General features: G+C 38.2%; 1 protein-coding gene across 4 annotated transcripts in view; it reads left to right on the plus strand.

Moving 5' to 3' along the window:
• Positions 1-26,305, plus strand: part of CDK6 (cyclin dependent kinase 6) — a 232,455-nt gene that overhangs the window by 138,693 nt on the left and 67,457 nt on the right. The gene's annotated exons all lie outside the window — the stretch shown is intronic.

Here is a 26,305-nt window from a genome sequence, read left to right on the forward strand (position 1 = left end):
GGACATTAAAGCCTCAAGTGTACTGGGGGAAAAAAAAAAGCACAAAAAATTACAGCATATATCAGGAATTTTCCAACTAACGATGTGCGGATGTGGTAGCGCGAGGGAAAAAGAGCCAAACTGAGCTTGCTTTGTTCGCTAAGAGAGGCCCCCCTGTAACATTCCTTTTAGCTGTGCATATTTTGGCTTCATTTGTACAGTTTTAACTTTATACTGTGTGTGGAGGAGTTCAGTTGTAACTGGTGGTGCCTAATAATTCTATTGCAATAATTAAAGTTCATGGAGAGCTGTTAGGTTATTAGTTCATAGAAGCTGCTTCAGAAAACGGAGTCTAAGCTGAAAACTTTTTAAGTGACATGTCATTACTGTAAAAGATGGCAACAATTATTTTCTTTGATTTCACAGCAGTTTTTTTTAAGACAAGATTCATTTATGGAGACAAATAAGAAACAACATCTTAAAAGCTTTGGGTAGGAGTGAGGGGCCCAGACTGGGAATGATGAGAATATGGATCCTGTAGCCTGTGAATAAAACATTTTCCAACTGGCTTGTAAAACATGAAAATTTGTGATAGCATAATTTCATCTGCTACTTTTAGATTCCATTTAAAATGTGAAATTAATATATAAATGTTAGTAAATCTGTTGCAGAAACCAAGTATTGCAGCTTCTTAACCTCTGATAGAAGTCATATGTGACTTTTAATTCAGTAATGCGATGAAAAATCTCCAACTGAACACAGCTTCCTTCTTAAAAGATTGACATGCCTTGGAGTCCCCAATAAAATAGTAATTGCAATGTACACCAATTGGTTAGAGCTGTGAAATATGTTTCCCGGGGGCTTCTCTGCAGTGGTAGAGGGCTGTCTGCCTGCGTGGTTGTCATACTCAGTGGTTACTTGCAGACTCTGGAGTTAGACCTGGGTTTGGATTGTATCTCTGACAAGTGGCTAGTTGTGGGACTACTGTAGTTATTAACATGTTTGAATATCAGTATCTTACCTAAAATATGGGTAAAAAATTATGTGCCTATCTCACAAGTTTTTATGTTTAAATAACATAAAATGTGTGAAGTCCTTAGTGAAGTGCCAGGCGTACGGAAGACCCTTGATAAACTTCGGCTGTTTTTCTTTGGCTATGTCTTCTCTGTTGTGCAGCTCTGGGGTTTCTTTGAGCTTCTCAAAACATTCCTTCTAGTCAGTTTCTGCATTAGAGTAAAATATATTTACTTAATCACCATTGACTTCCACAATAGATAACAAGGAACAGTTTGTTTGGTCTGTAATGAAAGCCAGGCCGATAGTTATGATTACTATTAAGCATTCTTCGAGAAGCTGAAATGTTATTAACTGTCTTCAGAAGCACTTATTAAGAGCCAATTATTAGTCCTTAAAAACAGTTCTCTCAAATATTCCTAAGATGACTTCCAGCTACAGTATACATGTACTTTATGACATTATAGATGGCTGCCTGGTAACGTAGAGGCCAGGCTTCATCTCCAAATGTGAAGAGAAAATTCTGTCTCTCATTCCTGTCTCATATTTGATTGGATGATTTTAGTAAGACTTAATGACTTTTTTGCGAATCGGTTAAATTTTCTGGTGTATGTTGCTTTTCATTTTCTTCTCCAGAAATCTTAATCCTCTTGAAGACAGGAAATGTGTTAGGAGTTCATAGACTCTGAATATTAGAATTGCACAATTCATGACCCCAGGATTCCATATGCTGTCCATTCAATAAAGGGGTGACACTGTCAATGATGATCAATGTTTAGATGACAAACATCTTTAAATCCACAAAATTTCTCATAGACCAAAGCGTTTGTTCTAGTCCCTGACATATCGAACCAGTTTTTTCAAAGTAAATCATTTGATCTGGTCCCTGACATATCGAACCAGTTTTTTCAAAGTAAATCTTGTGTCCTGAAAACATTTTGAGGCCTTAAATAATACCACTCTTGAATATCATCATTTGAGTAACTTAGTAAAGACCATTAAAAAAATACACATATATGGTAAGATTTTGTAGGATCTTCTTAGCATTAAGAATAAAAGATTATTAATTCTTTCCCCGTGAAACAACAACATATAATAATAAGCTAAATGTGGTCAGCTTTGATTTCATAACGGGAAAACTCCCTTTTCATTTCTACAATTGGTGTTTTCTCTTCAGCTGCTTTTTAAGTTGGCCTGTTAGCAATTTAGCCTGTCTTTAATTTTAAGCACCATTCTTCTAGTCAGGAGATCCCAATAGGAAGCCCACTCTTGTAGCCTCGCCTCTCATTGGCTAGCTGGGAAAAGAGCATTTCTGCATAAATTGGATGCTTCCTTCTCCCCTGGAGACCAAATATGCTCATGTTTCACAATCCCCTGGTTTATAACCTTGAGTCCATTGCCTAAAGCTGGAAACTTTCACTTTGTAGAACGGAGCACACTCCGAAACCCAGATCCAGTACCGCTGACATGCCCATGGGTCTGACAGCAGATTGAATACATGCTTCTTTCTTAATCCAGTGTTTCTGAGCTGCTCCAACTGAAATCAGAAACCGATGTGCGTGAGAGAGGTGTCCTTCAAAGAAAGGTATTTCCTTTGTGCAGCTCCAGTGCACACAGAATCCAAGGGGTTAACGTGAGAGCTGCTTTGAAAACAGAGGCGAAGGTCACTGGCGGCAACAGCAAAGACTTTTAAAGCCTGCCGTCCTGAGCCTTTCAGCCTGCCTTCCCCACCCAGGGGATTGTAAACATTGGCTCCCAGCCACCTCGTCCCAAAGCACAAAACTTCTCTGTGCTTTCAGCATATACATTTATGCTTTTTTATGGAAGTTGAAGCAGAGGCGCATTATTGCTGTGAGCCCAGAGAACATGTCTCTGTTCAATGAAAGGGGAGGAATCCTGTCCTGCCAGAATGTGAAAGCATGCAGATACGCTTATTTAGCGGGGCTTCACATGGAACTTAGCCGCTGCTCTTAGTCTGACTTTCTCAAGTCAAAAGAATGTGTAGAATGCTGTCACTTAATCAGAACCCAGAAGAGCTCTTTTATCTGCCATTTGTTTGTAACTTGCAATATTGTCCTTATCTCTTTGTCCTTTAGCTTGATCCAGTGCCCTCAGATATGAGAACTGGAAACATGAAAGCACTTATTACCTTGAGCATTGCTTCTTGATTTTTGTTGGTTTTTTTCTTTTTTTTTTTTTTTTTTTTTTACCTCAGGGTCCCTTAATCACCAACAAAGAAGCTATGAGACTTTTTCCCCCTAATTTCTGCCTTAGTCCTAGGATCATATTTGTTTGGTAATATTTAAAAGAAACCAAGATGATTTGTATATTTACAGTGCCATTTATACCTGATTCTTTAAAAATCTATTATTGACATAACTTTGTATCATTATAACTTTCACTGATCATTTGCATGAAACAGAATGGAATTTCCAGAGGTATCGTGTAGCTTAAATTTCTCCCTCCCAAACTTTTTAATATGTCGTAGGAGGTTAATATCCTTCTGTCTGTAAGTAATTTTAGTCATTTGAGATCATCTTTTTCTCTTTGGTAATTTCTAAAGACACGAACCAGAGATATATTTCAATAGGTAGGAACCGAAAAATTATATCCCATGTCATTCCTTTTTGCTGTGGTCTTTTTATATGTATATAATTTTCTATTTCAGAGACAGACATGTCTTCTGAAATGGCCACTCTGAGCATATTTTGTAATAAATTTGGATGCTTACCTAATGAAGCACAATCACTACACATTTCTGTTTGAACAATGATGCTTGATTCTGAAAAGAACACGAGACAGACAACAGCCTCTCCCATGTTACATGACATGCAGACATGATTGTTCTCTAGCCTGTAGCTACATTGATAAGTGATACGTGGCTTTGCCTTTTGCCACTCAGGCTAAATAACTCTTAAAGGTTCTTCACAGGCTCTTCTGGAATACCAATTTTGCTTTATGGAATCACAAATTATATTGAGTAATTATTAATGTTCTTTCAGTTTTCCTCTTGGTTAAAGTTTGATTTCTGTAAATGTCAAGTTTCTGTGAACAGCATCACTGACCTGGATGTATTGGTACACAGTGCAATGTTCAGATGGTGTCACTGAGCATGTAGAATTTATTTATTCTCAATTATAGGATTCTGGAGTTGGAAAGACTTTAGAAATAATCAAATGTGACTTCTTGATTTTGTAGTTGAGAAACTAGGGCTTAACAATATAAAATTGCTTTTTTGCAATGTAATAAATATACAAAGGTTATTTATAACTAATATCCAGAGGTATATCTGGATATAAATATTTATTTAAAACTAATATCCAGAGTATATCTGGAACAAAAACTCAGATTTCAAAATCTCAGTCAGGGACTCTTTCCCTTAGTCCATCTAGTCACATACCCCCTATACTGTATGGTGTTCACAGATGACTAAAGATGAGACTAATAAATGGCTGGTATTTAGATCATCTTCAGCAAGTAGATGACCACATAAATGATTATGAACAGACGTTTTGTACACTGAGCATGAGGCAACATGGGGTCTTGGTCTTTACTTATTCCCAAGGGTACCTGGTAACTGACATTTCAACCATTCAGCTTATCAACTTGCCATACCCCAGTTTCACTATAAACTTCTCACAATCTGTAAAATCCCCCTTTTCTCTTGCCTATTTAATGTGTAACAGTGACTTCACATGACAATAGTGAACTCTACATCAAAGCTGACAATATGACCAAAGCTATTCACAGAGGCTAATTCATAGCACTAACTGCTTTTATGACTGGAAAAGAAAGATTGACTGTAAATGTAAAAGCCTTCAATCCAAATAGCACAAAAGAAAAAGAATTCTTTTCAACAAGCATCGATTGTATTTACATATTACTCATTATGAAAAATTAAAACATGTTAAAGTATATAATGATGAATTAATTAGAATATACCTGTATAAACTAGGATGCAGGAAAAGTTTAAAGCATAAATGAATAAATTAGAAAACAGATAATAAAATGGAAAAATAAACCTACCAATTGGTCCTGAGAGTCACCTTCTAGATCACGCCAGCCCACTTTGCTACTAGGTAATAGAGCTTCTGGAAGAACTTGTGGCATATGAGACAGGATCACATAGGGCTGGGAGGGAGTGCTGATCAGGGTTTCTCTGTGAACTCAGCCCATATCCAGTTATTCTCAAGCCTAGGCACCCCCATTTCTTTCTCTACTTGTATCTCTTTCTCTTAACCCAGGTAAGAAAAACAGATACCTCCTATTTATACATGTTATAGGTTCACAGGTAAGCAAAAGACAGGGAAAATAGTAACCTGCAAAAAAGAGAGTTTGGGCCTGTGCAAAACAGACATTCCTATTAATAATTTTCCTCTATGCAGATTATGTTTATAGTTTGTTTGGTAGGTGAACCAAATATGGTAAAAATACCAACTGAGAAGGGTACAAGAAGTACCCCGTGAAGAGCAAAGATGAAAAAATATTGTGGATGTACCAGAGATGAAAGTGAGTAAAAATACTTGGTTTTCATTCAGAAAATTTTTCTCTCTCAATTTTTTCTTCTACACGAGGAAAATCAAAGAAAGGCTTAGTCCTGTGTAGTTCTGTTAAAAAATGAATTTATTGTAATATTCACAAGGAATTTGTGTTCCTAAGGTAGTTGTTTTTGTTTTTTGTTTTTTATTTTTGAGACACAGTCTTACTCCATAATTCAGGCTGGAGTGCAGTGGCATGATGATCACGGCTCACTACAGCCTCGACTTCACAGGCTTAGGTGATTTTCCCACCTCAGCCTCCAGAGTAGCCGGGACCACGGGCACGCACCACCACACCCAGCTAATTTTTTGTATTTTTAGTAGAGGCAGGGTTTTGCCATGTTGCCCAGGCTGGTCTCGAACTCCTGGGCTCAAGCAGTCTGCCCACCTCGGCCTCCCAAAGTGCTGGATTACAGGCATGAGCTACTGTGCCCAGCCCAAGATAATTTTCATTCTCTTCATAGGTAGCAGTTTCATAGCCTTAGAAATTCAGGCAGAAATGTACTGTGATTGGTGTATATGGACTTATCTTTGGAGTAAAACAGGCACTCATCAGATAGTAGCTCTTGCTAATTAGCACATGGACTATTGAAATTCCTTCCTGTTAATGCCAAACAGTCAGATTTTGCTACAGAACACATTTTACAGAACTTTCTTCTTTTTTTTTTTTTTTTTTTTTGAGACGGAGTTTCACTCTTGTTGTTCAGGCTGGAGTGCAATGGTGTGATCTCGACTCACCACAACCTCTGCCTCCTGGGTTCAAGCAATTCTCCTGCCTCAGCCTCCCAAATAACTGGGATTACAGGCATGTGCCACCACGCCTGGCTAATTTTGTATTTTAATAGAGATGGAGTTTCCCCATGTTGGTCAGGCTGGTTTTGAACTCCTGACTTCAGATGATCCGCCCACCTCGGCCTCCCAAAGTGCTGGGATTACCAGCGTGAGCCACCGTGCCCAGCCTACAGGGCTTTCATATGGGAAAGTTAATACTTTTCAGTCCTGTAGGTCTCTTTAAAGCAATAAGATGTCATCCTTCAGTTTACTCAGTGGTTGCTCTTGCTTTTACGCTTACATTTAATGAGTTTTAAAAGTACAGTTAAAGTACTTCCCTGTGTGACATCTGTGTCTCAGTACTCAAATTTTCTTTTTTATCAAAGGCATTCTTTACATCTGAAGTCTTACATTTCTCCATATATACTTCAGTCTTTTCTTTGAAGAGGTTTACTCCCTCTGCTGGCTCTAACTGTGAAATGAAAGCACGTGTAATCTATATAGTTCTGATTACCAATCTGAGGGATTGCTTGCATATGATGGTATTGCCTTAGACTTTTTTCTAAAACGTAAAATTAAACTTTTGTTTGGCTCCCTCTGATTCTGAATAATAAAATTGCCCAAAAATCTAAGAAATATTTTATATTCCTTTTGAGAACAATATGAAATTCTATGAAACTAATAGTGATTTGATAATTAAGAAATTCTGGCATGCACATTTACAATATATAATAGGTGCTCAATAAATATTAGTTTCTTGATTGCAGTCACATTTTTATTATACATAGACATTGTGTGTACTTTATTGTAGGAGCAATAAATCACCCATTCTGTTTAATGAAGTCATCTGTGTTTCTGTAGCACTTTCTCAATGCCTTATTATACTTCCAGCCACACAGTATTACAGTTATTTCTTTTTACATTTGCCTAGCTTGACTATGAACTCTTCCAGGACAGACATGATATGTTATTTGTCTTTATAGTCTCAGCTTCTCTCTTGGTAGGTTGATTGCCCAGTAATTATTGATGAACTTCAACATTATACTACAATAAATGTCTTCTCATTTGCTGTACAGACAGCCAGAAAGTATAAGTAATTAGAATTTGTTCTGCACTCTACTTTTATTGTGAAGAAGTAATTGAAAGTAAATAAGATATTTATTCAGAAAAGCCACTACCTGAATGTGAGCATATCTGAACTAATAAAAATAGTATAGTTAATACAGATATATAGCAAGACGTCCTCACCATCTACATCTGTAATAATATATAGTGGTAATTGACTCCCATAATGGTTATACCAAAGTCCTGAAGGGTTCTTAACTTTTACTTTCATTTTTAATGCAAAACCAGGTTTTCATATATTTTGCTTGCTTAAAGCAAGATATACTAGCTCTTATTTTTCTTACTAAATTACATGCATACATATATTTCAAATTTTATTTTAGATTATTTGTGCTCAACCCCATACATTGTCATAGAGTAGTGCTTTTCAACTCGTTTTCCAAGGATCACTAATTCTGTAGAATGTTAATAGATGTTATGTGAGGGGGAGAAAGTCATCCAGCTTTGTAAATGCTGAATTAAATATTTCTTTTTGAACAAAGCTGGAGGCATCATGCTACCCAACTTCAAACTATACTACAGGGCTACGGTAACCAAAACATCATGGCACTGGTACAAAAACAGACACATAGACCAATGGAACAGAATAGAGAGCCCAGAAATAAAACTGCACACCTACAACTGTCTGATTTTTAACAAACCTAACAAAAACAAACAATAAGGAAAGGATTCCCTATTCAATGAACAGTGCTGGGATAACTGGCTAGCCATATGCAGAAAATTGAAACTGGACCCCTTCCTTATATACAAAAATTATCTCAAGGTGAATTAAAGACTTAAATGTAAAACCCAAAACTATAAAAACCCACGAAGACAACCTAGGCAATACCTTTCAGGACATAGGCACAGGCAAAGATTTCATGACAAAGACGCCAAAAGCAATTGCAACAGAAGCAAAAATGGACAAATGGAAGTTAACTAAACTAAAGAGCTTCTGCACAGCAAAAGAAACTATCATGTTTCTTTTGAGTAAACAGCCTACAGAATGGGAGAAAATTTTTGCAAACTGTGCATCCAACAAAAGTCTAATATGGAGCATCTATAAGAAACATACAAATTTACAAGAAAAAAACCATAAAAAAGTGGGCAAATGACATGAACAGACACTTTTCAAAAGGAGACATACATGCAGCCAACAATCACGAAATAAAGCTCAACATCACTGATCATTAGAGAAATGCAAATCAAAACCACAAGAGATATTATCTCACACCATCAGATTGCTATTATTAAAAAGTCAAAAATAACAGATGCTGGTGAGGTTGTGGAGAAAAAGGAATGCTTATACATTGTTGGTGGGAGTGTAAATTAGTTCAGCCTTTGTAGAAGACAGTGTGGCAATTCCTCAGAGACCTAAAGACAGAAGTACCATTCAATCCAGCAATCCCATTACTGGGTATATACCCAAAGGAATATAAATCATTCTATTATAAAGACACATGCACGTGCATGTTCATTGCAGCACTATTCACAATAGCAAAGAATCATTTTCTTTATCATTCATGTATATCTTTATGGGTATTTGGAACCAACCCAAATGACCGTCAGTGATAGACTGGATAAAGAAAATGTGGTACGTATACACCATGGAATACTATGCAGCTATAAAATAAATGAGATCATGTCCTTTGCAGGGACATGGCTGGAGCTGGAGGCCATTACCCTTAGCAAACTAACACAGGAACAGAAAACCAAATACTGCATGTTCTCACTTACAAGTAGTAGCTAAACGATGAGAACATGTGGACACATAGAAGGGAACAACATACACTGGGGCCTATTGGAGGGTGGAGGGTGCGAAGAAGGAGAGGATCAGGAAAAATAATGGATATTAAGCTTAACACCTGAGTGATGAAATAATCAGTACAATGAACCCCTGTGACGCACGTTTACCTGTAAAGCCTATGAGCCTTGTAAGGGCAAGAACCATACCCTAGAGTTCACTGGCACTGAGTGTTGGCCACCAAGTAGCACTCTGCAAATGTTTGTTGACTTAAAAAAAAAATTCCTACACTAATTCAGAGTTTCTAAACTACAAGGAAAAAATGGCAGCATGTGTACACTGATTATTGTCATTCAGCCTCCCTCCCCCAAAATAGTTGCTGTGGTTCCCCATTTTTAAATTCTATGCGTGGGTGAATGGGAAGACTCACAACAAATGGAAATGTGACTGCATGACCTCTTTAGAGGGAATGTGGTTTGCCCCTTAACTAAGCTACAGGGCTATAAACTGACAAATATGGTTCTATGTTTAGTGTATAATGATGTTTCAGAATTATGTCCATAGAAGAAATCTAGTAAAAACTACTATCCAACAGCTTCTAAAATGTTTACATTATTAATGTTCAAACAAACATTTCAGGATACTAAGTTCAGTTCTTTTTCAATGCCTAAATTGTCTAAGAACTCTGTGTGTGTGTGTGTGTAATGTATATATAGTCTATACACCTCAAGAGGAGGACAAACAGATGCTTAAAGAGTTGGGAGTTTGCTAAGTCCGACATAGAAGGGACAAAAGTCAGAAAAAAAGCCTAATATTTTACAGTTGTCTTGAACTACTGAGTCACACAATAGTTTAAGACAATTTAAAATGCTAGTCACAAATGACAGATACTATTTATTCTGTCATTACCAAGAAAGTCCAGTTAGTGCTTTAATAAGTCCAGATTATATTATCCTTTTAGAATACAAATTATTCAGTCAAAAGTATAGAAAGTACCACTACACACTAATTCGAATGGTTGGGAATATCAACTGTTGGCAAAGATGCGGAGAAACTGTAACTCTCATACATTTCTGGTGGGAGTGCAAAATGGTTCAACCACTTGGAAAACTGGTAGTATCTACTAAACGTTTGCCTACTCTCTGTATATACCCAAGAGAAATGCATGCCTGTATCCAACAAGAGACATGTACAAAAATGTTCAAAGCAGAATGTTTATTTTACTATATCCAATAACTAGAAATAACCATCAACAGAAAAAATTGCTAAACAAACTCTGGCATAATGATGCAATGGAATACTACACAGCAATGAAAGGGAGAAAACTATATACTGATAACTACAACAGCATACACAGTTTTTACATATTATCTTGAGCAAAAGAAGCAAAACACATGATTCCTTTATATGAAATTCAAGAAGCAGCAACATTAATCTATGGTTATATAAAAAGGGGTGCAGGAATGGTATTGCTAGGAAAAATACAAGAGGACCTTCTGTGGTGATGGTGATGTAAGTATTCTATATTGTTGGTCTGAGTGGTGTTTATATAGGTGTGTACATGTGTAAAGATACATCGAACATGTTAAGATTTGTGTACACCTCAGTATAAATAGATAAATAAATGCCTTAGGCAATTATACATGTATATGAGCCAATGCCAACAGAGGCCAAAATTATTCTTTATAAGAAATCTTTTTTAAGCTATTATGTATAAATTTTATTCTGTTGCCGTAGTTATTAATCTAGAACACTTTTCATACCTTCAGAATCACACAAACACATGGATTTTTTCCTCCTTGCTTTGATTTGCTGCTTTGGGCAGAGTTCATTTTTTGGAGTTTGGGGGCAAATTTGGAAGAACTTCTTTATCAGAAAAGATACTTTTCTTGGTCATACATTTAACAAATAGTCATTGAATGCTTGCCGTGTGTCAGATATTGCACTAAGCATTGGGGATCCAAAGATTAGCTAGTAAACCCCAGTCCCTACCGCTGTAGCATTCAATTTTGTGGGGGTAACAGAGATGGAAGCAGATTCTTCTGGTCACACCAGATGTCAGCAAGGGCTGTAAGAGAGGTGTACTGCAGGAGTGTGGAGTAGGAATCTGCTTCCTCTCTCAGAATATTCTGGAAGGCTTTCACAGAGGGTATCACAAGGCCCTGCTTCTATTTTTGCCATATGTCAGAGTTCTCTTTTAAGTATCTACAGTAGTGATTTAAAAGTACTTTTCTTCACAATCTATACTTCCAACAAAGGACTAATATCCAGAATCTACAAGGAACTCAAACAAAATCAGCAAGAAAAAAACACAAACATTCCTTTGAAAAAGTGGGCTAAGGACATGAATAGACAATTCTCCAAAGAAGATATACAAATGGCCAACAAATATATGAAAAAATGTCCAACATCACTAATTATCAGGGAAATGCAAATCAAAACCACAATGCAATACTGCCTTACTCCTGCAAGAATGGCCATAATAAAAAAAAATAGATGTTGGCACAGGTGTGGTGAAAAGGGAACACTTTTACACTGTTGGTGGGAATGTAAACTAGTACATCACTATAGAAAACAGTGTGGAGATTCCTTAAAGAACTAAAAGTAGATCTATCATTGGATCTAGCAATCCCATTCCTGGGTATCTACCCAAAGGAAAATAAGTTGTATGAAAAAAATATTTGCACATGCATGTTATAGCAGCACAGTTCACAATTGCAAAAATATGGAACCAGCCCAGATGCCCATCAGTCAACAAGTGGATAAGAAAATGTGGTATATATATATTTCATTATGTATATAATGAAATACTACTCAGCCATAAAAAGAGCAAAATAATGGCATTTGCAGCAACCTGGATGGAATTGGAGACCATTATTCTAAGTGAAGTAACTCAGGAATGTTAAACCAAACATGGTACGTTCTCACTCATAAGCGATGAGGATGCAAAGGCATAAGAATGATACAGTGGACTTTGGGGACTCAGGGAAGGGGCGGGAGGAGGGTGAGAGATAAAAGACTACACATTGGGTACAGTGTACACTACTCAAGTGATGGGTGCACCAAAATCAGAAATCACCGCTAAAGAACTTACTCATGTACAAAAATAAATAAATACATAAATGAGAAAAAAGTACTTTCAGTTACTAAAAGATAGTTAAAATATGTAATACATGTTTTTCTTAGATATCACTGTGATCACTTCTGTGATTCCAACAAATTTAGTTTAAAGATCTCAGTTGGCTTTATTGCAATTCTAGAAATGGACAACACCACATTCTGTAAAATAGAATAAGTGTTCCAGTTAGTCAAACAAAGGAGAGTGGCTTTATAGACAGAAAAGGGGCAGAAGAAAGCAGAAACAAAAGAACAGAAAGCAGCTTGGTCATTTCAAAGTTACGTCCATGTAAGGGACAGGGAGACAGAACAATGGATAACTGCTTAACATCAGGTTACTTCAAGTTACTCTATTGTAAAGATTAAAACAGAGGGAACTTCATTGTCATGCTGATTTAAGATAGAAACTGGCCTGTTTGGGAAATTAGGCTGTCTTTCTCTTTTGACTTCTCTGTCTCTCCTGATTTACCCAGTTTTGGTTTGGTGAGCATAAGTGACTCCATTTTAACTTTTAGTCCAGTCTGTTGGGGCCTAGTGCAGGAGTTTAGTGCAAAATAATGGTATGCTATAATTTTTGTGGAATATTTCTTAGGCCATTTTGAAAGCCCTAACAGTTTCCAGGATAAAAGAAGCTACCTGCCACAGGTTTCTAGAAAGCAGTAACATTCTTTGAAATGTTTATAAATGGAAATGTAGCGTTTCTTTGAATTAGTTCTGAGTTAGAAGCCAAGTTTTACTCAAACTCAGAGGGTTACTTTTCCTTTCAAGTAGTGTTTGCATGCAGCAACCACACTGCCCCCAACACGCATGCAGCATGAGTCCCTGAGTCTAGGTGAGAAGCCTTCCGCTGGTTTTTATGTTCACACATGTATCTCTCCTGACAGCGGATATACCTAGAAATACTCTGTAAGTCCTTGGTATTAGTGTGGTTCTTCCTAGAAACTGAGACAATTTTAAGAAAAGCATTGTGGCTCATTAAGAGCAAATGAATGTATATATTCTGTAATTATTTAATCAACAGAACTATATTCCCTTTCAATGATCCTTTCTTTCATCTCTGCTCATAGAAGAGATATGAAATGAATTTTAGATCTTGAAGACATTTAAAATTCAGTAAGTACAGCAAAACTGTGTTATAAAAGAAAGAGGAAATTAAATAAAGGGCTAGGACACATATTACATATTAGACCTTTTTTTAGCAACTTTGAAATCAGATGGTAAAATCTAGATAATGTCATCGAGTCCATACAATTGCACTGTGTTCAAAACCAAAGAATTCTTATGTCAAGTAATATGATTTTTTTTTAATGTTGCTTAGTGACTGTGTTAGAAAATGGTGGGTGATAGTATTTAGGTTCCCTAAATTGTGTATTTTCCTTCTCTCCTATTTCCACAGCTCTAGTCTTCTGTGCATTTTGCTTTTTTGTAAACAAGAAGGCACCCTTTTTACACTACATCTGCATAAATGGGTGAGGGGTGATTTTGAGGAAGAGCCTGACATGGGCAGCTGGTGAGATGGTGATCTCATTTGCAGAGATAGAATACAAAAGGAGAAAATGTTAGGGAGGAAGGGTGATGCTTGGTCTTCAGGGAAGGGATCTAGGGAACAGCATAAACATGCCTGTGCACACAGTGCCCGACTTCTGGCTCCTGTGCAGAACATTGTGGGTAGGCAAACCTTCCCTACCCTCCATCCAGGACCCAGTCATTTGCACATCCATGACCCTGATCCCTCAACTGGCAGCCATCTTGGTGAAATCCCTTGGGGTCCCATTATCTTAGAAAAACAACTTCTTTTGTTTTTGTCAGCTTTTCTGGTAAACTGCATTACTATGGAAATGTTGACTGTTCTGGAAATACAAACTTTTTTATTGTAATTAGGCTTAAGACCAAAAAAGAAAAGACCTGAGGTCATTTAGACTCCACAGTGAGGAGAATGAACCTGAGTTCAATAAGACCTGCTTCAGATCCTGGTTCTGCCATTGGCTCTTCTGTGATTCTCAGCTTCCTTATCTGTAAAAATAGAGTCGTTGATACTCGCCTCACACCATTAAACTGAAGATTATATAAGACAACAGATAAAGTTAATTCAGCGCAGTACGTTACATCTTCTGTGCTTTACAAATGTTTCCTTTCTCTCCTTCCGTAGCCCCCTACTTATTTACACTCAAAATAAAAATGAAAAGTTTTAGAGAAGAGAAAACATTACAAGGCCCCACAGTAATCCATTCTGATATTTAACAGTTCTTATTGTCAGAAAATACTTCCTTCTGTCTAACACAAATTCCTAATGCTGCAATCTAAGTCCTTCTGTCAGATGTGTCCTCCTTTTCTGTTTGCAGTTTTAATCTTGCTAAATGAACAGCATGAAACACCCTAATCTTCAGAAGCATATTTTCTTTATGTCTTTCTTTTAATAGCTTAAAGCACAAAATATAGTGGGGATCCCCCGCCCCCCCACAGTCCTCTGTAGATTTTAAATTCATTTCTGGTAGCCTGGATTACTGGGAAATGTGGCTGGTTTTATTTTCCTGCATGCATCTCGATGACCCATTTTAGATGGGGGTGTTTGAGGAGGAGAGCGTACTGCAGAATGAGCTGAATGAGCTATACCTTCGTGACTGCTTCCACCTGACAATCTGCAAATCCTCCCCATTTAAGGAAGGCAGTGCTCATGGAATTTTAAAATGTTGAAGAATGTGTGTGCCTGAACTTGGATTTTAATACTATGCTTCCATTTCCCTCATCACTTGCACTAACCATATAACCTGCTAGTACTCATTTAGTAGGTTTGCTTGCAACCTGTGTCAAAAGGAGCATAGTAACCAATGAGAAAGAAGGCATGGACCTTAGAGGCATTTGACTGTTTCCATAGCAAGGAAAAACCCAATTTTTAAATTCTTTTACAAATCTGAGTAATTATGTGGCCTCTCAAAGCAAATAGATTTCCTTAAGAGTTAAAACAACTTCTAAGAGGAAACAATGAGCCCTGCAGCCTGCCATATCCTGTGTTCAGAATAATTTTCATTTCTACTTATCTGTGAAGGTTGAAGGAATGTCTGCAAATATTTGCTTGGTTTCTATGTGAAAGCAGAGGGAGATCAAATGTATGATTGTTTAGTGTCAAAATCAAAACTATACTATACTGTACTTCTACAAAGAGAATGAGTTTGTTACTTGAAACATAATAGACGTTTAATAAGTGGTAACTATTTTAAGTTTCACGAGTTCAAGAGGAAATTTAAACAGTGCAGCCTGAAGGAAAACATAGGCCCTTCAGGCATTTTAAAACTTCATTTTACAAAAATAAAATGGTCCTTGCACTTTATTAAAAAGTCATCTGTTGACTAAAGATCATGTTGGTGGACTCTCAGAATGCCTGGTGTGGACATGGGGACACAACTATGGCCTATAAAATTTATACTATAATAGAAACACTCTGTCCTGCCCTGTGTTATCCCTTCTTATCCTGTAACTCTCCATTCTGCTGTCTTCTGGCTACCCATACATTTGTTGGAACATATGTTTATTTTATGCTTGCTTTATACAACACTCTGCGAGGGACTGGGATTAAAAGTCCACTTAGAAATACTCTCTACCCTCAAAGGGCTGGCTTTGGGCCTAGTAGACCGTAAGGATACAATGATTGAGATGCAATGTAAGTGCTGCAATCATTTATGCTTGCGGAGGACTAGGCAGGGCAAGGTTCACAGGAATTAAGAATGGGGTTGTGAAGAGGGCATTCCAGAGAAGGGCCTGTGGGAAGACCACATGAGGCATGACATAGCACACATGTTTGAAGAACCTCACGGTCTCTGACAAGTTAAAGAAAGCCTTCATCTGAAGGGGGAGCAGACAATGAAGGCAGAGAGTGGGTGGGAACCAGATTATGAGAGCATTGGAGGTTAACTAGAGTTGAGCTTGACCCTGAAATCTCCAGAGAATGGATGAAGGATTTTAAGCAGGAGAGTGGTGAGCACAGCTTCAGATGCAGTAAAGAAGACAGAGTGGCAGGGGGCATGTTGGCAGGAAAAGACCACAGAGGAAGCTATTTGGACCATCCAGGAGAGGACATGCTCTCGATGGAATTGTCGGGATCTGATGGTGGCTTCATTGAAAGTCAAGAGAAGTAGGGAAACTGGGTAGGTAGCGATTTTGCTTACAGAGAGAAGAAATATAGGAAAAGCAAGTTTCAGAGGAAAGACAATGCATGCATTTTGAATTTGAGATACTGGTAGCAGCACTAAGTAGTGATGTCTGGGAGACAGTTGGATTTGTGGGTCAGAGACTGCAGAGTTCTGAATACAGCATGGATTGGAGCGGGGGTGGGGACAGGCACATGGAGTGCTCCGCAAGGATTGTGCTTCATGTAAGAAAAGTGACTGCCTGAGGATGTCGCCTTAGATTAAGCAATAATTTGAAAGAGACAAAGGCAGGAGGAACACTAGGACAGGACCGTAGCATTCTGCACTTAAATTGCTACACAGACACCACCCCTCCCTCCAACCCAGTTGTACTTCAGCCAACTCATTTAACTCATTGCTTTCCTAATTTGCGACCACACTGTCCAGGACTAACATGGTACCTCACAGAGTAGACATTCACATGATGAATTGACTGGAAGCTTACTTTGACCTAAAGGCTTGCTGTCTAGGCCTTTTGTGGGTAGATCTGCTTAGACATAGATAAAATGGGGGAGAGGTGTACAACTCAGTAAGAAATGGCAAGTGCCACTGATATCACAAAAGGTCAGAAACCTGGATCCCTGAATTCTACCTTTGCTGGTCCTTCAGTGAGTCATTTTCATCCCTCCCCTGACACAAGTACACAGCCCCCCCTGTTTACTCAGTGGCTCTCTTCCCCCAAGATGCCTTTCCTCTCTACTTGGAGGGAACACCCATTCAGCTCATTTTCCCTGTGCCTTTCATTGCCCTGTGAGTCTTCTTACACAATCTCTGAAGCTAATCAGGTTCAGCTCTTCCCTCCACAGGATCGTTTCCTCTGTTAAAGATACATGATTACTCAAAGATATTAAGTTATTATGGGACAGTATTGTCCTCATATTCTCCAGTCTAGGGGATTGCCTCTATCCATCTTCAGCACTGCCACTGGGAGTTTCCTGTGGTTATTCATGTATCTAGCTATCAGATAATTACTGAGCACCTTCCATGCATGACACTGTAAATGCATTGTGGCCAAGAAATGGAAAAGCTATAATGCAAGATAGAAAGGGTCAAGTACTATAGAAGTGCAGTGGAAGCTCAGAGAAGAGCCATTACTTCCAGCTGGGAGATCAGGAAAGGTTTTGTGGATGAAGCAATATGTGAGTGAGGCTTGAAAGATGGGTAGGATGTGGACCTGCAGAGACTCAGAGAAAGAGAATCCCAGAGAGAGAATCAGAGAACCACACCAGCAATAGCAGGTGATGGGACATCCACATATCTAAAGGGAGCCAGTGGCCCCATGTGAGCCAAGGCAGCTCTAGATGTGAGGAAATACAGCCCTTCTGCTGGTAATGGATGCATCAGAGCAGAGGTGAGGACAAAGTTATTGGCACAGCGCTCCATGCTGTGAGACTCTCATCTTTGTATTGACCTCAGACATTTTTTTTTTTTTTTGAGACGGAGTCTCGCTCTGTCGCCCAGGCTGGAGTGCAGTGGCGTGATCTCGGCTCACTGCAAGCTCCGCCTCCTGGGTTCACGCCATTCTCCTGCCTCAGCCTCCCGAGTAGCTGGGACTACAGGCGCCCGCCACCACGCCCGGCTAATTTTTAGTATTTTTAGTAGAGACGGGGTTTCACCGTGTTAGCCAAGATGGTCTCGATCTCCTGACCTCGTGATCCACCCGCCTCGGCCTCCCAAAGTGCTGGGATTACAGGCGTGAGCCACCGCGCCCGGCCGACCTCAGACATTTTTTTGCCATATGTCAAAACATCTCCTTCTAGCCCTTAGATTACAAATGGGTGAATTTGAGATGACTCCATTATTATTTTATGGGTATTTAATGCTTTTTTTTTTTTTTTTTTCTCTGAGATGGAGTTTCACTCTTGTTGGCCCAGGCTGGAGCGCAATGGTGTGATCTCGGCTCACCGCAACCTCCACCTCCTGAGTTCCAGCGATTCTCCTGCCTCAGCCTCCTGAATAGCTGGGATTACAGGCATGCACCACCATGCCCGACTAATTTTGTATTTTTAGTAGAGACGGGGTTTCACCATGTTGGTCAGGCTGGTCTCGAACTCCCAACCTCAGGTCATCCGCCCTCCTCAGCCTCCCAAAGTGCTGGGATTACAGGTGTGAGCCACCGCACCTGGCCAGTATTTAATTGTTAATAGTTTCCATAACCAGTTAAGGTGTTACAGTGAGAAGACTGTGCTTGGCAGAATTAGAATTCCAATTCTTTATAATATTCTTCATTTAAATATGTAATTTTAAAGAACTAAATTATGGCCGGGCACGATGGCTCACACCTGTAATCCCAGCACTTTAGGAGGCCAAGGAGGGCGGATCACTTGAGGTCAGGAGTTCAAGACCAGTCTGGGCAACATGGCGAAACTCTGTCTCTAAAAATACAAAAAATTAGCCGGGCATGGTGGTGCACACCTGTAATCCCAACTACTGGGGAAGCTGAGGCAGGAGGATCACTTGAACCCGGGAGACCGAGGTTGCAGTGAGCCGAGATCACACCACTGTACTCCAGCCTGGGCTATAGAGTGAGACTCTGTCGCGAAAAAAAAAAAGAAGTAAATTTTGCACCTCTGTGAAAAGTCAGTGAAATTATCACTAGTTTTGATTTTCACTTGACAAAACCATACTAGTTTTGTATAGGGAGAAAAACATATGTATTAGAAAGTTTTATATTGCTCTGATGCAAATAAACAGATTAGAGCACAGTTTAGAAAACCTTCACTTTGACAAAATAAAGATTCTGAAGTATTTCAAAGATTATATTTATATTCCTTATAAACCATTATCTATGTTTGCATTTGAGACATGTTGTTGAAGTGGGCCCGAGAAGGAGAATATCACCACACTGGAACACTCCATAAGTAATTACTAAACCAAAGGACAGCAAAGATATTTAACGATAACGTTGTTGGGTCCATAAAGTATATATGTTTTTTTAAATCTTCATTGCCATTGCCATATCATTTAGGGAGTCTTAAAATGTTAACAGAGGACACCTTATAGATTACCCAGTCCAAACATCTTCTTTAACAGATGAGAAAACTGAAACTTGGAGAAGAAGTTGCCACCCATGCTAGTTTCTCCATCTATAAACAGGATGTATCAGCCAGGGTCCCAACAGGAAATAGATGGCAAACTCAAACTCAAGTAGTTCAAGGATTTCTTGACACAGGCATGATTTGCAGAGATGTGGGTTTAGGGGAACTCGGGGGATGGTGCTGTGACCTGAGTCTTACTCGCAGTCAGTTCATTACCATTCCCAGGCCCTAGAAGAAGAGGGGAAGCAGTTACTGGAATCCAGGGGGAAGAAAGCAAGTAGAGCAGGCTTCCTGAGATGGACATTGACTTTGTGGTGGCAACACAGTCAGTTCTAGACAGCTTTGCTGGGAGGAAAATCAAAGAGTTGAGGATCCTGACCTCATGCTTCTCCTTCTCTCTGAATTCCTGCTGAGACTTCCCATTGGCCAAAACCAGTAAGAAACTGGAGGCATATGGCAGATATAGGTCCATTTCTAGGGCAGAGACTATCTGGGGCAACAAAAAGAAGACATCCAGCACAGTGTTCGTACCATACTTTTCTGCCATTGTGGCCATATAATGAGGATGAATCAGATAACATCTAATTTTTTCAAGACCTTGGTGAAAGGGTACATGATAAAAGATTGTTAAATATAACAACAAGTGAGAGCGGTTTACTCTGAAATGTATTTTAAGTCAGAGTTGGCCTTGGCTGTACTTTTTCTTATACTATTATTGAACAGGTTCAAAAAAATGTGAATAGAGATCAAAGCAGTTTAAACAGATACATCCACTTGTGTAAATATCCTTGAACTCCCCCCTGCCTTCCGCTCCCCCTCCTGTTGCCACGTCCATTCAGCACCTCTAGAGGCTGTTAATACATGTAATGATTGTAATAAACATGGTATTTGCTTTGGTTCCAGCTGGCTCCAATCACCAAACTCTGTCCATAATTCCTATTGTCTTTGCTTACTAGACAACTGCATTGTTACCATTAGTAGCGACTTTTGTTATGGTATTGCACTCATTGTTTTCCTCAACATGTTTTAAAATTTAAATTTACCATTATATTTTCTTTTTAAGGATATTTAGAGTTATTAAACAGAACTTCTGGTAGAATTGATTATATTGTTGAGAACTTTCATGCGCTAAAACCTTGAAACAATTTTATTGATATTATTCATTCTTTATAAAGCTTTCAAATAAAAATAAGCTTCTGCTCATGCATGACTTAAACTGGTTTTAAGTTCAGCAGTCTTCCATCAGAAGTTTTTAGAGGCACAGAAGTATAATAATGTCTAAGCAAAGGGAATTTATATTTTACTGTCAGGAAAATTTGTTGCAATTTGTTCTCAAAAACTTGGATCCAGATTTAATTGCAGTAGATATTTTAAATCCTATGAAATTACAGAAGTTGTCATAATTTGAGATAATTAAAATTACAGTGACTTAATGTAGGGACTGAAAGACTGTGGTTCAGAAATTATAGAACGGCCAAGTAAATTAACAAATTAAAACTGGGGATGCTCTCTTGATATATAGAATAATATTACATAAACCAGGAAACAACTATTAGAAAATGCTATTCTTTTATATCTATTGCAAAATATAGTAGTTTGTTTTCCTTTTTTTTGAGACAGTCTTGCTTTTCACCCAGACTAAAGGGATACAATCTCACTGCAACCTCCACCTCCCAGGTTCAAGCAATTCTCCTGCCTCAGCCTCCTATTAGCAGGGATTACAGGCGTGCGCCACCACACCTGGCTAATTTTTTTTATTTTTAGTAGAGACAGGGTTTCGCCATGCTGCCCAAGCTGGTCTTGAACTCCTGACCTCAAGTGATCCGCCTGCCTCAGCCTCCCAAAGTGCTGGGATTACAGGCATGAGCCACCACGCCTGGCCCAGTAGTTTGTTATTTTTAAATGTAGACCCAGGTCATTGATGGGGTTATTTTATTAGAGAATTAACCAGAAATGTAAGTCTTGAACAATTTATACTTTCTTTTGGAATTGAATTCCTCAAAGATTGAACCAAAAATGATGTCTCTTTAGACAGATGTTGATGGTTTAAAATAGAGTGTAAGCATAAAGTTAGTCTAATTTCACTCTCACTTGGTTACAATGATTTACACAGACTAGAGCAAAATCTTAAGGATAAAAACGAGATATTTAAATTTTAGCTTTCATTGAAGTTATTAAGTGTGAAGTGATGAGTAGATGTCATATCATATGGAGAACTGGAAAGTAATGGAAACGCTTTTCTTTTTTTTTTTTTTTTTTTTTTTTGAGACGGAGTCTCTCTGTCGCCCAGGCTGGAGTGCAGTGGCGCGATCTCGGCTCACTGCAAGCTCCGCCTCCCGGGTTCACGCCATTCTCCTGCCTCAGGCTCCCCAGTAGCTGGGACTACAAGCGCCCCCCAGAGTTGTAACTTTTGCAACTCTGTGAAAAGTCAGTGAAATTATCACTAGTTTTGATTTTCGCTTCACAAAACCATCCTAGTTTTCTATAGGGAGAAAAACATATGTATTAGAAAGTTTTGTATTGCTCTGATGCAAATAAACAGATTAGAGCACAGTTTAGAAAACCTTCACTTTGACAAAATAAAGATTCTGAAGTATTTCAAAGATTATATTTATATTCCTTATAAACCATTATCTATGTTTGCATTTGAGATACTGGGGGAAGGAAAACAGAAACTCAACTCTCTTTTAGAGTTTGACAAATGAAGTATAGAAAAATATAAGTAAGGATTTATATAAGACAAACCCTTATCAATAAAGAACTTTACAAAGACAGTACTTCCATTACACTCCCAGAACAAAAACCAGGTATATACATCATTTTAAAGAAAACAACAGTAAATCCTACCAAGTAGAAATTGTACAGATCATAGTCTCTGGTTGTAATTCAATAAAAGTAGAAATTCAGCCATTCAAAGATAGCCATAAATAACCTGACCATATGGACATCTTAAAACACTTTTCTAAATTAAAGATAAATTACATAGTATTTAAAGATGAGCAAAAATGAGAAAAGTTTATCTACAAATATGTAGTTAGCATTTTATTGTTAATTAAAATGGAAAAGAAATGAGCTAAATTTTAACTCAAAAAAAAAACCCAACAACAACAAAGAAATTAGGAGGAGAAAATTTTAAAAGATAAAAATAGAAATCAACAAATTATAAAATAAAACAATAATCCTCCCAAAATGGAAATAAAATTATGTCAGTTTTTTTATATAAATAATATGGCTAAACTTCTGACAAACCTGACAGATACAAAGAGAAAACAAAAATTTACAACATTAGGAAAAAGAAAATCAGTATAACCAAGGAAACAGATGAAATTAAAATGATTATAAGAAATACTATGTTCAAATTTAAGTCAATACATTTTTAAATCTAGATTAAGGATGTTCGTAGGAAAATCCTTTATCATTACGAAAATTGGCTTCTAAAGAGGTTGAAAGCTGAGCAGACTAATTACCAAGAAGAAATTCAAAAGACCGTTAAGACTAACAAAGATCCAGACAGCTCTATGGGCGAGATTGTTTGACCCTCAAGAAACTGATTATTCTTCTGTTGTTTGTACTATTCCAGAATATAATAAAGATTGGAAGCTTGAATATCCCTGATAACAAAACATGAAAAATTAACACAAAAAAGAAAACTACAGATCAGCCTCATTTATGAATATGTCAATATCCTAAATAGATACTAGCAAATAGAATTTCAGAGTGTCTTAAAAGAATAATACACAATCAGAAATGATTTATTCCAAGAAGGCAAGGATGCTACAATATTGGGAAATCTGTTAATGTAACTAATACGTCATTAATAAAACAAAGGCAAATGATTATATGGTCATTATTAATAGACATTTTAAAAAGCATTTGATAAAAATTCATTCTACATTTTGAGTGGTAACTAAATTTTAAAAGGAATAGAGGGAATTTCCCTAACATATCAATATTGTTATTATGATTTTGACTGTCTATACATTTATTTATCATAATAGGTATAACTGACTAAAGTATTGAAAATGAAGACAGTCAGCCTTACTAAAGTTTTTTCGGATGGGTAATCAATCAGAAACCAGTTTCTTGCTGAGCACAGTGGCTCACACCTGTAATCCCAGCATTTTGGGAGGCTGAGGTGGGCAGATCATCTGAGGCCAGGAGTTCATGACCAGCCTGGCCAACATGGTGAAACCCTATCTCTACAAAAAATACAAAAATATTAGCCAGGTGTGGTGGCGTGTGCCTGTAGTCCCAGCTACCTGGGAGGCTGAGACACGAGACTCGCTTCAGCCTGGAAGGCGGACATTGCAGTGAGCCAAGATCGCACCATTGCATTCCAGTCTGGGCAACAGAGCAAGACCCTGTCTAAAAAGAAAAAAGAAAGAAATAATATTTTCCTTAGAACAGCTTAAAATAAGGCTGTATTCAGATTAAACTTTTCTTTTTATGTTGCTAGCCTTTATTTTGAATTGAGGTAGAAAGATAAGTGTGTGCCTTCATGATATCTGTGTATTTCTGTCAACCACTCAAGTGGAACCTTACGGACAGTTTGCACCTGCAGTTTTGTTTACAGTGTGTCAGGGAAGCAAAGAAGTGTTCCTCCAGCTAGAAATATTAATAAAGCAGAAACAAGTAATGTAACTAAAACTAGACCCCAGTATTGGACACTCTTCTTAGCAAAAACAATACCTTCCCTTTTGGAAATGACTGGTCATTGAATTTTGCCCAGTTATCTTTCTAGGAATGATTGCCTTAAAAGGATTAATTTGATAGGTGTATAAGCCCTTATTGTTGTGTTTACAGTACTGTGATAGGCATTTACAGATATAAACATAGATTAAGGCAGGGCCATGTCCTCAGGAACAAACCATATTATGAGCTATGTTACAAGGTATGATTTTCAGATAGCAGCTGGTGCTGCATCAGGGTGGTGCTGGCATCTAGTCTAGGCCTTGTAGAATAGGTGAAATTTACATATGTGGAGAGGAGAAAGAAGAGTTGCCCAGGCTAGGAAAATGATATAAACAAAAGCATGGAGACAAGAGCGATAGGATATGCTTGCATAATCTAGTGGTGTTCAAACATAGCCAAGGGTGAGGATTAGTTGAAGAACTCAAAAAAAAAAAGAAGAAGAAAGGGGGAGGTGCAGTGGCTCACGCCTGTAGTCTTATCACTTTGGGAGGCTGAGGCAGGCGGATTGCCTGAGCTCAGGAGTTCGAGACCAGCCTGAGCAACATGGTGAAACCCCGTCTCTACTAAAATACAAAAAAAATTAGCCGGGTGTGGTGGCGTGCGCCTGTAGTACCAGCTACTCAGGAGGCTGAGGCAGGAGAATTGCTTGAACCCGGGAGGCGGAGGTTGCAGTGAGCTGAGATCATGCCACTGCACTCCAGCCTGGGCAACAGAGCAAGACTCCATCTCAAAAAGAAAAAAAAAAAAGGAAGGAACAAAAGAGGAAAACTCCAACCCAAAAAGTTCAGCCCACAGAAAGTCTAATTCAGTGGCACAAGATAAGACCTATACACCTAAGTTTTTCTAAAACCCCATGGGGATTTTGATGAACAGGCAGGGTTAAAAACCGGTGGTGCAGTATAGATGTGACTAGGATATAAAGGCTATGGAAGTTCTATGGGAGGTGATGCATTGATGGAAAGTACTCTGGGAGGTGATGCATTGATAGAAAGATATGTTGGGGCCAAGTGGTAACTTGAGTAACATTGTTTCAGTATTGTCAGTTTTGTGTTTTGTTTTTTATTTCTATTATATCACAACCATCCCTCCATTAGATATCAACCAGTATTACTTAAACAAAACTTGACCCATGTGTGAATTCAAAGCAAAATATGTTAGATGAGATATAGAGGGGGAACCTGTCAAGAATCTTTTTCCAATTTGATGTTGCCATATAATCATCTAAAGACTTAAAATGGTCATTTTATTATCACTCATAATCATGTCAGTTGACCGGACTCAGCTGGCAGTTCTGCTCTGTGTGACATTGTCTGGGACTGCAGTTATATGGGAGGTCAGTTGGCTTGAGTGTCCAAGATGGCTCATTCGCAGGCTTTCAGCTGAGAGCTCAACTGGGGCTGTCATCCAGGGCATCTTCATGGGCTTCTCACAGCATGACAGCTGGGTTCCAAGAGGTAGCATCTCGAGAGAAAAGGCCTAGGCTCAGGCTTCTTATGACCTAACATTGGTAGTCTCAGACATTACGTCTACCATATTCTGTAGGTCAAGTAAGTCACTAAGGCCAACACAGATTCAATGGAAGATGAATAAAATCCATCCCTTGATACGAGCAACAGTGTGTGCAAATAAGGAGAGAAGGAAATTGATGGCAGCCACCGTTTATTGAGACTTGCTACTGCAATCTTAGCACACCAAGTAATATAGCATCAAAATATATAAAGCAGAATTTTAGAAAATTTAGATAGACATCCATAATAATACAACTAGACAAAACAATAAGGATAAAAGGGATCTGAATAATATAAAATTCTGATGTAATAGATTTATATTCTGAATTCCTTATCTGACAATAAAGAATGCACCTCCCAGGTATCCATAGACTATCTGCCCCTTCCCCCACAAAAGGAATCACTTGAATGCCCCCCTATGTACTCAAATCTGCAGCCTTAACATGATATGCTTTCTTCAGCCCTCAACCTGGCAGGAAAAATTGTTGTGTTTGTTTCATCTATTACTATACGCTGCTCTGTATTAAATGAGTTTCTTGTCTTTTTGGAATCCCTTCCTCTGCCTGGCTTTTTCACACATCATATGAACAATTGGGTTACACATTCTCTCTTAAGT

The sequence above is a fragment of the Gorilla gorilla genome, chromosome 6, assembly GCF_029281585.2.
Source record: "Gorilla gorilla gorilla isolate KB3781 chromosome 6, NHGRI_mGorGor1-v2.1_pri, whole genome shotgun sequence".
NCBI classification, from domain to species: domain Eukaryota; kingdom Metazoa; phylum Chordata; class Mammalia; order Primates; family Hominidae; genus Gorilla; species Gorilla gorilla.